The sequence below is a fragment of the Eleginops maclovinus genome, chromosome 19 (genome assembly GCF_036324505.1).
Source record: "Eleginops maclovinus isolate JMC-PN-2008 ecotype Puerto Natales chromosome 19, JC_Emac_rtc_rv5, whole genome shotgun sequence".
Taxonomy (NCBI): Eukaryota; Metazoa; Chordata; class Actinopteri; order Perciformes; family Eleginopidae; genus Eleginops; species Eleginops maclovinus.
Genome location: NC_086367.1, coordinates 1668022 through 1683187, shown reverse-complemented (window position 1 = coordinate 1683187; position 15166 = coordinate 1668022). Strand labels below are relative to the sequence as shown.

General features: G+C 41.7%; 3 non-coding genes across 3 annotated transcripts; all 3 read left to right on the top strand.

The window, feature by feature from the left end:
- The first annotated feature begins 445 nt into the window (after positions 1-445).
- Positions 446-518, top strand: trnak-cuu (transfer RNA lysine (anticodon CUU)). The gene has a single exon. It is a non-coding gene; the product is annotated as a tRNA-Lys (tRNA).
- Positions 519-894: 376 nt separating this feature from the next.
- Positions 895-967, top strand: trnak-cuu (transfer RNA lysine (anticodon CUU)). The gene has a single exon. It is a non-coding gene; the product is annotated as a tRNA-Lys (tRNA).
- A 378-nt stretch (positions 968-1345) lies between these two features.
- trnak-cuu (transfer RNA lysine (anticodon CUU)) lies at positions 1346-1418 on the top strand. The gene has a single exon. It is a non-coding gene; the product is annotated as a tRNA-Lys (tRNA).
- Positions 1419-15166: the final 13748 nt, after the last annotated feature.

Genomic DNA, 15166 nt, shown 5'->3' with positions numbered 1-15166 from the left:
CCCGTTTCGTCGGTAGAGATGAGACTCTTAATCTCAGGGTCGTGGGTTCGAGCCCCACATTGGGCTTGATAATTGCTCTCTAAAACTAGGCTGTACGTGAACTCTGTTCTGATGCCAAGAGCCAACTTAACTCTTCAAAGTAATTCGCAGTTGCTCAACTACATTGTAATTTGTCTGCATGATTTGCACCTGGGTAAGTGAAACTGATATATGATGGCACCTTGCTTTGGTTCTTAATCGTCTGTTGCTTTGTTCACAGTCGCTTGCAATCTGTAACTTTTGTAAATAAATGTTAGCATCGGTAAGCACTACCTTGCATTTGGTGTTATTTGCATTTCTGCTTTTCCATACAACAGGCAAGGTGGCCAGTTGAATTGAGGAACAATTGTAGGCTTTTGCTTCTGCCTCGTTTTTCAAAAAAACATCATTTCTTGTTGTCAAGAAAGCCCGGTTAGCTCAGTCGGTAGAGCATGAGACTCTTAATCTCAGGGTCGTGGGTTCGAGCCCCACATTGGGCTTATAATTGCTCTCTAAAACTAGCTGTACGTGAACTCTGTTCTGATGCCAAGAGCCAACTTAACTCTTCAAAGTAATTCGCAGTTGCTCAACTACATTGTAATTTGTCTGCATGATTTGCACCTGGGTAAGTGAAACTGATATATGATGGCACCTTGGTTTGGTTCTTAATCGTCTGTTGCTTTGCTCACAGTCGCCTGCAATCTGTAACTTTCTGTAAATAAATGTTAGCATCGGTAAGCACTACCTTGCATTTGGTGTTATTTGCATTTCTGCTTTTCCATACAACAGGCAAGGTGGCCAGTTGAATTGAGAAACATTTTAGGCTTTTGCTTCTGCCTCGTTTTTCAAAAAAACATAGTTTTTTCTGGTCAAGAAGCCCGGTTAGCTCAGTCGGTAGAGCATGAGACTCTTAATCTCAGGGTCGTGGGTTCGAGCCCCACATTGGGCTTGATAATTGCTCTCTAAAACTAGCTGTACGTGAACTCTGTTCTGATGCCAAGAGCCAACTTAACTCTTCAAAGTAATTCGCAGTTGCTCAACTACATTGTAATTTGTCTGCATGTTTTGCACCTGGGTAAGTGAAACTGATATATGATGGCACCTTGCTTTGGTTCTTAATCGTCTGTTGCTTTGTTCACAGTCGCTTGCAATCTGTAAGTTTTGTAAATAAATGTTAGCATCGGTAAGCACTACCTTGCATTTGGTGTTATTTGCATTTCTGCTTTTCCATACAACAGGCAAGGTGGCCAGTTGAATTGGGAACAATTTTAGGCTTTTGCTTCTGCCTCGTTTTTCGAAAAAAACATCATTTCTTGTTGTCAAGAAAGCCCGGTTAGCTCAGTCGGTAGAGCATGAGACTCTTAATCTCAGGGTCGTGGGTTCGAGCCCCACATTGGGCTTGATAATTGCTCGCTAAAACCAGCTGTACGTGAACTCTGTTCTGATGCGAAGAGCCAACTTAACTCTTCAAAGTAATTTCGCAGTTGCTCAACTACATTGTGATTTGTCTGCATGTTTTGCACCTGGGTAAGTGAAACTGATATATGATGGCACCGGGGTTTGGGTTCAAAATCGCTGTTGCTTTGCTCACAGCCCGCCTGCAAGCTGTAATTTTTTAAAAAAATTTTGCATCTTTAATTTACTACCTTGCTTTTGGTGTTTTTTTCCTTTGGCTTTTTCCATACAACGGGAAGGGTGGCCAGTTAAATTGGGGGACAATTGTAGGCTTTTCCTTCTGCCACTTTTTTCCCAAAAAAAAAAATATTTTTTTTTCTGGTCAAAGAACCCCGGGTTAAAGCTCAGTCGGTAGAGCATGAGACTTTAATCTCGGGGTCGGGGTTCGAGCCCCACATTGGGCTTGAAAATTGCTCCAAAAAAAATGGTGTACTGAACTTTGTTCTAAATGCCAAGCCCCAATTAAGTCTTCAAAGTTTTTTCCCCAGTTGCTCAAACTTTGTAATTTTTCAGAAATTTTTTGGGGACCGGGGGTAATTTAAAACTGTTTATATGGGCACCGTTTTGGTTTTAAATCGCTTTTTGCTTTGTTCCAGTCGTTTGCAATCTGTAACTTTTGAAAAAAAATTTTTTTAGCATCGGAAAGCACTCCCCTTGCTTTCGGGGGTTTTTTTCCCATTTCTGCTTTTCCATACAACGGGAAAGGGTTTGGCCAGTTAAATTTGGGGAAAAAATTGTAGGTTTTTGTTTCCCTCCCTTTTTTTTTTTAAAAAAAATATCATTTTTTTTGTAAAGAAAGCCCGGTTAGCTCAGCGGTAACCCTGAATTTTTAAAATCTCGGGGTCGTGGGTTCAACCCCACTTTGGGGGTTTCCAAAATTGCTCTTTAAAACTAGCTGTACTTTAACCCCGTTCTCAGTCCCAAGAGTAAATTTAAAACTCTTTAAAAGAAATTTCCCGCAGTTGCTAAAACTACATTGAAATTTGTCTGCAGGATTTGCACCGGGTTAAGGGGAAAACTGTTATATAAAGGCCCCTTTGGTTTGGTTCTTAATCGTCTGTTTGCTTTTCTCACAGCGCCTGCAATCTGTAATTTTTTGTAAATAAATTTTAAGCATCGGTAAGCCTACCTTGCATTTGGGGGTTTTTTTTAAAATTTTTCTGCTTTTCCATACAACAGCCAAGGGGGCCCCATTTTGATTGAGAAACTTTTTAGGGTTTTGCTTTTTTGCCTCTTTTTTTTTTTCAAAAAAACAAATTTTTTTCCCGGTTTAAAGGGAAAGCCCGGTTAGCTCAGTGGGTAGAGCATGAACTCTTAATCTCAGGGTCGGGGGTTTCGAGCCCCACTTTTGGGGCTTGAAAATTTTGCTCGCAAAAAAACGGCTGAACGTGAACTCTGTTTGATCCCAAAGGGAGCCAATTAAGTTTTTCAAAGAAAATTCCCTCATTTGCAAACCCCTTGAAAAATTTGTAGAAAGTTTTGCACCTGGGTGGGTGAAACTGAAAAAGATGGCCCCCTTGCTTTGGTTTTTAAAGTTTGAAGAAAGATGGCGCCGGGATGGTTTCCCGTGTCCCGAGCTCCTAAACCCAAACCCCACACCCTTAGTGTTTTTTTGTTTTACTTTGTTGGTTGTTTTAAACTTTTTTTTGCAACATGAAAACCGGGCCCCAAGCGACCCTATCATCCAATATGATAGAGAAATTTTTAAAACACATCAGGTCCGGTTTGGAAGCAATAACCCAACGCGCCTGCAAACAATGGAGAGTCCCGGGGTTTAACTGGAGCTCAAACCTTTTAAAGCGCAGGGGGAAAAAGGAACCACGGGGTTTTCCCGGGCCGGGCCCTGGGGGAAAAAGGGAAACAAAAAAAACCCCCCTCCTTTTAACCAAAGTTTACTTCTGGCAAATGCCCAACCCCCCGGGTTAAAAAGGGGGGACGAACTCCGTAGCAGGGTGGCATTTCAAGGGGACATTAAGCCCTTTGAAATTTTTTTTTTTGGTTTTCAGGGAATTTGGGCCAACCCCACGATCCGGACCCGCCATTCAGGCTTCCACAGGGAAACCCCCTCCTTTTCTTTCGCCGGACCGGACAAAAAAAGTCGGGAAGAGCAAGGGAGGAGGTGTCTGCTTCATGATTAACAACAACGGTTTGCTCAGATGTGGGTCATTTTTTGGGGACTGTTTCCCCAGCCTAAGCAACATCGATGGGAAATCCCGGGCCTTTTTATCGGGCCAAAGGGAATTTCACATCTGTTTTTAAAAACCCGGGCAGTGAATTTCCGCCGGCGCTGCAACAACAAGCGCTAAAGGAAAGCTGTAGGGGTTTTATCGCGGGACAGGGGGAAACTTCTCGGCCAGAGGCCGCATTTATTGTGGCCGGGGTTTTTTAAACAGACCCAAACATAAAGAAAGCCCCTGCCGAAATACTATCAGAAACGTCAGCTGCCCCACGCCGGGGGGGAAAAATACAACTGGACCATTTTTTACACCCCTTTTCCCGGAAAGGGGAATTTAAGCCCCCCCCCCCCCCCCGGGCCAAGTAAACCCCACTTTATCTCTTTTTCTGCCCCTGTTTACCGGCAGGGGACTGAAGGGGGACCGCCTTTGACAAGGACATGCAGCGTTTGGTCCAGCAGCTGATTGCTCTCCGCCACTGCTTTGGCATCAAAAAAGTGTGGTTTTGAGGAGGCTATATAAACCCCAACACTGACGGGGTCATTTGCTAAAATCGGAAAAATGCATCGATGACGTCGTCCCGCGGTTTAAACTGTAGGACATTCCCAAATGAGAAGCCCTGGATAAAACGGCAGGTCCGGGGCAAAACCTTAAAGCACGGGCCATCGCGCAAAAGCGGCGGGATGTTTTGGTGAGTACAGGAATTCCAGGTATGCACCCCGGAGAGCTATTACAGTGCGAAAAGAAAATACAGGGAAAAGGTGGAGCCCCGAACTACAAGGGCTCCAACGCCAAAAAATTGTGGCCTGGATTTAAAAACAATAACCTACAAAGGACAAGGGTTTGGTGCTGGGGAATTTCCTAAATCTCTCCCAGAGGGAACTGAAACATTTTTTTGAAACGTTTTGGGGGAACCCCCCGGGGCGGGGGGGCCCCAAAAGGGCCCCAGGACCCGTAAAGGGTTTTTAACCCAAGCGGATGTGTTTTAGATCCTAAAAAAGGACCCAACGCACAAAAGGGCTCCGGGAACCTAAAGGCACCCCCTGGCCGTGTTCAAGGTTTTTGGGGCAGTTTCAGGGGCAGATGTTTTCCCAACAGACTTTTTTCAATGGGTTTACTGCCCCAGCCCGTAGCCCCCCCAACATGCTTTAAAGAGCCCCATCATTGCCCCTTTTCCCCAAAAAGCCCAAAACCCCATTCCCTTTCAATGACTCCCGCCCAGTTGCACTCCCCCCCCATCATCATGAAGTGTTTTGGGAGCGGTTAGCCCAAAATTTTTATAAACCTCCTCCCCCTGACTCACTGGCCCCCTGCAGTTTCCCTAAGAGCAAACAGGTCCAGGATAAATCCATTTTCCCGCACCCCCACACGGGCCCCTCCCACCGGGAACCAAGGAAAACACTTATGTGGAATGCTGTTTTTTTGCTACGTTCAGCATTAAACACCTTTGGGCCCCCTTCCAAGCTCATCTTTAAGCCGGGGAAACCTTGGGCTAAAACAGCGCCCTTGTAAATGGTCATGAGCTTCCTGACGGGCAATCCCAGGCAGTGCGGAGGGGGAACATCACATCCTCCACCTTGCCCCCAAACCCCGGGAAGGCCCCTCGGGGGGTTGTGTGTCAGCCCTCCCCCCTACCCCCCTGTTCCCCCAAAACGACTGCGTGGCCACACAGGGCTCCAACACCTTCATCAAGTTTGCTGACGACCCGCCCCGTCATCGGCCTGATCCCCAAGAGGGCGACGAACGGCGTACAAAAGGGGGAGGTCGACCCCTGAAAATCGGTGCCAGGACAACAACCTCCATTTTCAACGTCAGCAAAAAAAAAGGGGGCTGTTTTGGGGGGACTACGGGAAGAGGCAGAGAGGGGCCCACACACACCCATAAACCATCGACGGGAATCCTGTGGAAGAGTCGCAGCTTCGGGGTTCCTCGGGTAAAAAACTGAGGACCTGACATGGACACATCACAGGGGGGTCATATCCAAGAGGGTCGACAGCGGTCTTTTTCCCCCGCAGGCTGGGGAATTTTCAACATGGACCCAGGTTTACTCTGCAATTCTCCCGGTGCCCCCCCCCAGAGAACCCTGATGGCTGCATCACCCGGGGTAGGCAGTTGAAACCCCCTCAACCGAAAGACCCTACAGGGGTGGTGAAAACTGTTTCGGGCACATCCCCAAACGGGAGCTGCCTTTTCCTTTTGGGGGGAAAACCTCTACACCCACGGTTTTGGAAGAAGGCCGGTAGGATTTTAAAGGACCCCCAACCCCCAGCAAAAAATCTGTTCTGTCTGCTGCCTTTCGGCCCAACGGTACCCCCGGGGGCACCCGGACCAAGACCAAAAAGACTCAGAGGAAAGTTTTATAAAAAGGGCCCAAATAAGACTACGAACTCCTAGCTTTTGTGAATGTCAAACTCACATCTTTTTTTATAGTACACCATACAAATACTGGGGGCCAAAAAAGTATTTAGTCAGCCACCAATTGGGGCAAGTTCCCCAAATTTTAAAAAGATGGAGAGGCCTGCTTTTTTTATCTTTAGGTACACAAAAAACTATGAGAGACAAAATGAGAAAAAAAACCCCATAAAATCCTTTTGTGGGAAATTTTTAATAAATTTTAATTGGAAAAATTCCTCATTAAAATAAGTATTTGGTCCCCTACAAAAAAGCAAGTTTCTGGCTCCCCACTGACCTGTAAACTTCTTTTTTAAGGGGGCCCCTTTGTTTTCCACTCGTTACCTTTTATTAATGGCACCTTTTTAACTCGTTATCATATAAAAGACACCTGTCCACAACCTCAAACAGTCTACTCCAAACTCCACTATGGCCAAGCCCCAAAGAGCGTCAAAGGAGACCGGGAGACAAAATTTTTGGGACCCCCACCAGGCGGGGAAAAAAAGAATCTGAAATGGGAAAGCAGCTTGGGTGAAGAAATCAACTGTGGGAGCAATTATTAAAATGGAAAAATGCAAGACCCACTGCTAATCTCCCTGATCCCGGGGCTCCACGCCAAAACTCCCCCGTGGGGGGAAAATGATCACAAAAACGGTGAGGGAAAAAACCCTAACCACCGGGGGGAAACCCAGTGAAATGACCTGCAGGGGAGCTGGGACCAAAGTAAAAGAAGCTACCCAGTAAACACCTCCGGGGCCAAAGGGGCTTAAATCCTGCATTCCAGACGTGGGGCCCCCTGCTTTTAACCAGTACATGTCCAGGCCCCTCGAAGTTTGCTTTGGGGGGCAATTTGGGATCCAGAAGAGGGTTGGGGGGAAATTTATTAAAAGGGCAGATTTAAACCAAAAAAGAAAATTTTTTTGGTTTTAAAAAAATCAATCGTCGTGTTTGGAGGAGAAAGAAGCAGGGGTGCATCCAAAGAACACCATACCCACTGTGAACTTTTTGGGGGGGAAAAAAACATGCTTTTTGGGGTGTTTTCCCCGCAAAGGGACCAGGAAAAACTGATCCCGGGTAAAGGAAAGATGAATGGGGGGCCCTGATTGTGGATTTTGATTGAAAACCTCCCTTTCCCTCAGCAAGGGCACTGAAGATTAACCGGCGGGTCTTTTTAGCATGCAAATTTATCCCAAACCCCCCCGCCGGGGGAACGAAGGAGTGGCTTGTAAGAAGCATTTCCAAAGGGCCTGGAGTGGCCCCAGCCAGTTTTCCCAAACTCAACCCCCTAAAAAATTTTGGAGGGAGTTGAAAGTTTTGTGTTTTCCCCCGCGACCCGCCCCCAAAACATCACCCGCTTTAGAGGAGATTTTGGGAAGAGGAAAAAGGGCCCAAAAAACCCGCAACATTTTATAAAAACCCCCCTGAAGCTTTTCAGAAAAAAGTTTTTACCCCTGTCATTGGCCCAACCCCCAAAAATTTTAAACAATTAAAATATTGAGATGAACCCCTTTGTTATTTAAAACCCAAACAAATTATTTCCACAATAATTTGAAAATAAAATTTTTTAAAAATCCCTTCCCAAAGTGATTTTCTGGATTGTTTTTTTTTTTTATTTTTGTTCCCCAAATTGGGGGTATACCTATGAAAAAAATTACAGGCCTCTTTTCATCTTTTTAAATTTTAGAACCTTTCACCCAATTTGGGGGGGAACTTTAAAAAACTTTTTTCCCCCCCCCTGTATCTATATAATTTTACATATCTGCCATATATATCTGCTATTCATTAAAATATGCATCTGTCCATACCTCCTCATTTCCCCAGTGTAAAATGTTTAAAAAACTTTCAATGATTCCCCAAATGTTATATTTCAATCCTCAAATCTTTATTGTTTTATATTGGGAAAAATTCTTCTCTCTTTTTTGGGACTATTTTTTTTTATGTTTTTTTCACCTTTTAGTTGGGGTTTTTGAGGAGCACACGACAAAAAGAATTTTTATTGCCAACATAAACGCTGTATCTTTCTGTGCAAAACAAATTAAAACCTTGAAAAAATTGAAAAACCCAAACGTTGCTGTTGCTTTTGTTCACAGTCGCTTTCAATCTGTTTAAATTTTTTAAATAAAAGTTAGCATCGGTAAGGGCCCCCTTTCTTCGGGGGTTTTTTCATTTTTTGCTTTTCCATACAACAGGCAAGGGGGCCCGTTGAATTGAAAAACAATTGTGGCTTTTTTTCTTCTTTCCCCGTTTTTTTGAAAAAAAAATCATTTTTGTTTTTAAAGAAAACCCGGTTAGCTTTAGTCGGTAGAGCAGAGAAATCTTAATTCAGGGGCCCTGGGGTTTGAGCCCCACTTGGGGTTTAAAATTGCTCCCTTTAAAAACCCAGCTGTCGTGAACACTGTTTCAGGAAAAATCCAAATTAAAATTTCAAAAAAAATTCGCCCTTGCTCAACCATTGTTAATTTTTCTTTCAATTTGCACCTGGGAAATGAAAAAAGATATTAAAGGGACCCTTTGGTTTTTTTCTTAATCGTCTGTTGCTTTGTTCACAGTCGTTGGGAATCTTTAACTTTTGTAAAAAAATGGTTTGCCCTCGTAAGCACTACCTTGCAAATTTTTTGGGGTTAAATTTTCATTTCTGCTTTTTATACAACAGGCAAGGTGGCCCTTGAATTGGGGGAACCCAAATTTTAAGGGGTTTTTGTTGTTGGGCCTCGTTTTTTAAAAAAAAAAATCAATTTTTTTGTTGTCAAGGGAAAAAACCCGGGTTAAACTCAGTCGGTAGAGCATGAGGGCCCCTTAATTCAGGGGCGAGGGTTTTGAAACCCCACATTGGGCCCTTTATAATTGCTCGCTAAAAACCCGCCGTACGGGGGAAACCCCTGTTCTGATGCGAAGAGCCAACTTTAAATCTTCAAAGTAATTTTCAGTTCCTCAACTTACATTTTTGGAATTTTTCTGCATGTTTTTTTCACCCGGGTAAGTGAAACCCGATATATATGGCCCCCTTGGGTTTTGGGTTTTTAAACGGTTGTTTGCTTTTCTCACAGTCGGGCCTTTAAATCTGTAATTTTGTAAAAAAAATGTTTTGCATCGGTAAGCATACCTTGCTTTGGTGTTTTTTGATTTCTGCTTTCCCTACAACAGGGAAGGGGCCAGTTGGAAAAGAGAAACAAATTTTTGGGTTTTGGGTTTTGCCTTGTTTTTTTAAAAAAACAAAGTTTTTTCCGGGTTTAAAGGGAAACCCGGGTTTGCCCAGCGGGAGACAAGAGACTCTTTTTCCAGGGGCGGGGTTCGAAAAACCCCCATTGGGCTTTTATAATTGCTCTTTAAAAATACTGTAAAGTGAACACTGTTTTCAGTGGCCCAAAAGTCAACTTAAATTCAAAGTAATTTTTCCCCTTTTCTCAACTACATTGAAAAATTTTTTCAGGATTTGCACCTTTGGGAAATTTAAACGATTTATGAGGCAAAAATTGGGTTTGGGTTTTTAAACGTCTGTTTCTTTTCTTCCCCAGTCCCCCTGCAAAACTGTAAGTTTTTTTAAATAAATGTTAAAACATCTAAAACACTACCTTGCATTTGGTGTTTTTTTTGCAAATTTTTGCTTTTTTCCCTACAACAGGCAAGGTGGCCAGTTAATTGAGAAACATTTTAGGGTTTTTTCTTTGCCCCCGTTTTTTTTAAAAAAAAAAATATTTTTTCTGGGTTTAAAGGGAAACCCGGGGAAAACTCAGTAGGTAAAAGCATTGGACCTTAATCTCAGGGGCTGGGTTCGAGCCCCCCATTGGGCTTGATAAATTTTTCCCCTAAAACTGGCTGTATTTAACTCTGTTTTGATGCCAAAAAGGGCCCAAATTAAGCTTTTAAAAATAATTCTCCCGTTTCCCCAACTTCATTGTTTTATCTGCCCGGATTTTTTACCCTGGCAAAGTAAAAATGATTTTATGAAGGCCCTTGGTTTGGTTCTTTTTCGTCGGGTTTCTTTTTTTCCCAGTCGCTTTTCAATCTGTTAAATTTTGTAAAAAAATGTTTGCATCGGTTTAAACATAAAACCCTTTCATTGGTTGTTATTTGCATTTTTTTTTTTGCTTTTCCATTTCAACAGGCAAAATGGCCCCTTTAATTGGAACAAATTTTAAAGGGTTTTGCTTCTGCCTCGTTTTTTTTGGGGGGGGGAAAAAAAAAACCGTTTTTTTTTGTCAAGAAAAACCCGGGGAACTCAGTCGGTAGAGCCCTGAGACATTTAATCTCAGGGGCGTGGGTTTTTGAGCCCCACATTGGGGTTCATAATTGCTTTCTAAAATGCTGTAACGTGAACTCTGTTTTGATTCCCAAAGCCAACTTAACTCTTCAAAAAATAATTCGCAATTGCTCAATTTCATTTTAATTTGTCTGCAGGTTTGCACCTGGGTAAGTGAAAAATGATATTGATGGGGACCTTGCTTTAGTTTTTTAAAGTCTATTGCCCTTTTTTTTCAGTCGCTTTTTAAACGTAACTTTTTTAAAAAATGTTAGAACGGTAAGCACTACCTTTCATTTGGAGTTATTTGCATTTTGATTGTCCCCAAAACAGGGAAGTTTGGGCCAGTTGAAATTTACCCAAAAATTTTTGGGGTTTTTTTCTTTTTTTTCCCTTTTTTTTAAAAAAACATCATTTTTTTTTGTCAAGAAAGCCCGGTTAGCTCAGTCGTAGAGTAGAGACTCTTAACTCAGGGTCGTGGGGTTCCCGGGCCCCCCATTGGGGTTGGGTAATTTGCTCGCTAAAACGGCTTTTTACCTTGGGGGCCCGTTTTTTGATGCCAAAAAAGCCCCAAATTAAAGGGCTTCAAAATTATTCTCAGTTGCTCAACAAAATTGTAATTTGTCTGCATGTTTTGGGACCTGGGTAAGTGAAACTGTAATTTATGGCACCTTGCTTTGGGTTTTTAATCGTCTGTTGCTTTGTTCCCCAGTCGCTTGCCAAACTTTTAAAATTTTTAAATAAATTTTTAGCATCGGTAAGCACTACCTTGCATTCGGGTTTTTATTTGCATTTTGCTTTTCCCTACCGGCAAAGGGGGCCATTTAAAAAGGGAAAAAATTTTAGGCTTTTCTTCTGCCCCGTTTTTTTTTTTGAAAAAACATCATTTTTTGGGTTTTAAAAAAAAGCCCCGGGGTTTGCTTTAGCGGTTTGGATGAGGGCTCCCTTTAATTTTCAGGGGCGGGGTTTGAGCCCCACATTGGGGTTCTAAATTTCTCTTTAAAAATAGCTGTAGGTGAACGCTTTTTCTCAGTGCCAAGAGTCAACTTTAACCCCTTTAAAGTAAATTTGCAGTGTTCAAACCCACATTGTAATTTGTCCCGCAAAGGGTTTGCACCTGGGGAAATGAAACTGATATATGATGGCCCCTTGGTTTGGTTCTTAATCGTCTGTTGGGTTTTTTTACAGTCCCCCCTGCAATCTGTAAGTTTTGTAAATAAATGTTAGCTCGGTAAGCACTACCCCTTTCATTTGTTTTTATTTGGGATTTCTTGCTTTTCCATACAAAAAGGGAAGGTGGCCCCGTTGAATTGAGAAACATTTTAGGGTTTTGCTTCTGCCTGTTTTTCCCAAAAAAAAAATATTTTTTTTTTGGTTAAAGGGAACCCGGTTAGCTTTAGTCGGTAGAGCAAGAGACTCTTAAATCTCAGGGGCGTGGGACGAAACCCCACATTGGGCTTGATAATTGCTCTTTAAAACAATTGTACGTTTAAAATCTGCCTGATGCCAAAGTCAACTTAACCCCTTCAAAGTATTTTACGTTGGGTCAACAAAATTGTAATTAAACTTCAGGATTTTTACCCTGGCCCAAATAAAACTGAAAATGATGGCAAACCCTTTGGGTTTTGGGTTTTTAATCGTATGTTGCTTTGTTCACAAATCCTTCAATCTGTAAAAATTTTTGAAAAAAATGTTTTCCCTCGGTTTAAACACTACCTTTCATTTTTTGTTATTTTCATTTTTTTGCTTTTTCCCCTACAAAGGGCCCAAAGGGGGCCCTTTTAATTGAGGGAAAAATTGTAGGGTTTTGCTTCTGCCTCGTTATTCTAAAAAAAAAATCGTTTTTTGTTGTAAGAAAGCCCGGTTTTGCCAGTCCGGGAGAGCATGAGACTCTTAAACTCAGGGCTGGGGTTTTGAGCCCCCCATTGGGCTTTTTTTACTTGCTCCCTTTTAAAACAATCTTTACGTGAATCTGGGCTGGAAAGCCAAGAGTCAATTAACTCTTTTAAAGTATTTTACAGTTGCTCAACTACATTGTTAATTTTTCCCCGCAGGATGTGCACCGGGTAAGTGAAACTGATATATTTATGGCACCTTGGTTTTTGGTTTTTTAATCGTTTGTTGCTTTTTTTTACAGTCGCCGCAATCTGTAAGTTTTGTTTAAAAAAATGTTAGCATCTGTAAGCACTACCCTTTCCCTTTGGGGTTATTTGAATTTTTGCTTTTCCCTAAACAGGCAAGGTTTGGCCGTTTAATTGAGAAACATTTTGGGGGTTTTTCTTCTGCCCGTTTTTCCCAAAAAAAAATTGTTTTTTCCCGGTTTTAAGGGAAACCCCGGGTTTCTCAGTCGGTTAAAAGCATGGAGAACTCTTAATTCCGGGTCGTGGGTTCCCAAAACCCCCCCATTGGGGTTCATAATTGCTCTTTAAAACAAACTGTACTGAACCTGTTCTCATTGCCAAGAGCAAAAATTAACCTTTCAAATTTTTTCACTGTTGGGTCAACTACTTTTTAATTTTCTGCAGGGTTTTCCCCTGGGTAAGTGAAAATGATTATATGGCACCTTGGTTTTGGTCTTAACGTGTTTTCTTTTTTTTAAGTCGCCCGCCCAAACTGTAAATTTTTAAAAAAAATGTTTGCATCCGTAAGTACTACCTTGCATTTGGTTGGGTTTTTTGCATTTCTGCTTTTCCCTACAACAGGCAAGGTGGCCATTGAAAAGAGAAAAAATTGTAGGCTTTTTTTTCCCGCCTTTGTTTTTTGAAAAAAACTTTATTTTCTGTTATCAAGAAAGCCCGGGTTTGCCCCAGTCGGTAGAGCATGAGATCTTTTAAACTCAGGGGCCCTGGGGTTTGAGCCCCAAAAATTGGGCTTGATAATTTCTCGCTAAAATGGCTGTAAAGGGGAACTTTGGTTTTGATGCCAAAACCCAAAAAAAATTTTTCAAAGTTAAATTTTTTTTTGTTAACTACATTTTTAATTATCTGCAGGAAATTTTCACCTGGGTAAATAAAATGATTAAGAAAGGGACCTTGGTTTGGTTCTTAATGTTTTTGGTTTCTTTGTTCCAGCGCTTGCAAACTGGAACTTTTTGTAAAAAAAAATTTTTTCATCGGGAAGAATACCTTGCATTGGGGTTTTTATTTTCATTTCTGCTTTTTCCCAAAAACAAAGGGAGATGGCCAGTTGAATTTAGAACAAATTTTAGGCCTTTTTTCTTTTGCCCCGTTTTTTTGAAAAAAACATCGTTTTTTTTTGTCAAGAAAGCCCCCGGGTTTGCTCAGTCGGGAGAGTAATTTAGATCTTTTCTCAGGGGCGAGGGGTTTTTAGCCCCACATTGGGCTTGTTTAAATTTCTCGCTAAAACTGGGTGTAACGTGGGGAAAAACCCGTTCTATGCCAAAAGCCAACCCAAAGGGTTTTTAAAATAAAATTTTCATTGCTCAACTTCATTGTAATTTTTTGAAAGTTTTGCACCCGGGGAAGTGAAACTATATATGGAAAAAGGAACCCCTTTCTTTGGTTTTTTAAACGTCTGTTGGCTTTGTTCAAGGTTTGCTTTCAAAACTGTAAATTTTGTAAAAAAAGTTAGCATCGGTAAAGCACTACCTTGCATTCGGTGTTATTTGGGATTTCTGCTTTTTCCCTACAACAGGGAAGGTGGCCAGTTGAATGAGAACAATTGTAGGGTTTTTTTCTTCTGCCCCGTTTTTCGGAAAAAAAAAATCATTTTTTTTTTGTAAAGAAAACCCGGGTTTGCTCAGGGCCCGGGAGAGCATGAGACTCTTAAAACAGGGGCGTGGGTTCGACCCACATTGGGGTTCAAAAATTGCTCTTTTTTAAATAACTGTAAAGTGAACCTGTTCTCAGTGCCAAGAGTCAACTTAACTCTTCAAAATAATTCGCATTGCTCAACTAATTTTAATTTGCTGCAGGATTTGCACCTGGGGAAGTGAAAAATGAAAATATTTATGGCACCTTGGTTTTGGGTTTTTAATCGTCCCGTTGCTTTTTTACAGTCCCCCGCAATCTGTAAGTTTTGTAAATAAATGTTCCAACGGTAACACTACCTTGCATTTGTTGGGTTTTTTGCATTTCTGCCCTTTTTCCCTACAAAGGGAAGGTGGCCAGTTGAATTGAAAACATTTTAGGGTTTTTTCTTCCCCCTCGTTTTTTTTAAAAAAAAAAAAGTTTTTTTTTGGTTAAAAGGGAAACCCGGTTTTGCTCAGTCGGTAAGCATGGGGACTCTTAATTTTCAGGGGCGTGGGTTTTAGCCCCACATTGGGGTTTATACTTTTCTCTCTAAAAAATAGCTGTACTGAACTCGGGTTTTTGAGCCAAAAAAGCCAACAAAAATCTTCAAGTAATTCGCAAATTTCAAATTTCATTGTGATTTTCTGCATTTTTTGGGCCCCGGGTTTAAATAAAACTGATATTTGATGGCACCCTTTGGGTTTTGGTTTTTTAATCGCTTTTGCTTTTCTCACATCGCCTGCAATCTGTAATTTTTTTAAATAAAAGTTGCATCGTAAGCACTACCTTGCATTTGGGGTTTTTTGCATTTCCCCTTTTCCATAAACAGGCAAGGTGGCCTTTTAAAATTAGAAACATTTTGGTTTTGCTTCTCCTCGTTTTTCAAAAAAACTTTGTTTTTTTTGGGTTTAAGGGGAAACCCGGTTAGCTCAGGGCGGTGGGATTTAACTTTTTAATCTCAGGGGCGTGGGGTTTGCCCCACATTTTGGGGTTCATAATTGCTCTTTAAAAAATAGCTGTACGTGAACGCTGTTCTCGTGCAAGAGCAAAATTAACCTTTTTCCCCAAAATTTTTTCCTGTTGGGTCAATAAACCCTTGTAATTTGTCTGCAGGGTTTTTCACCCGGGTTAAATGA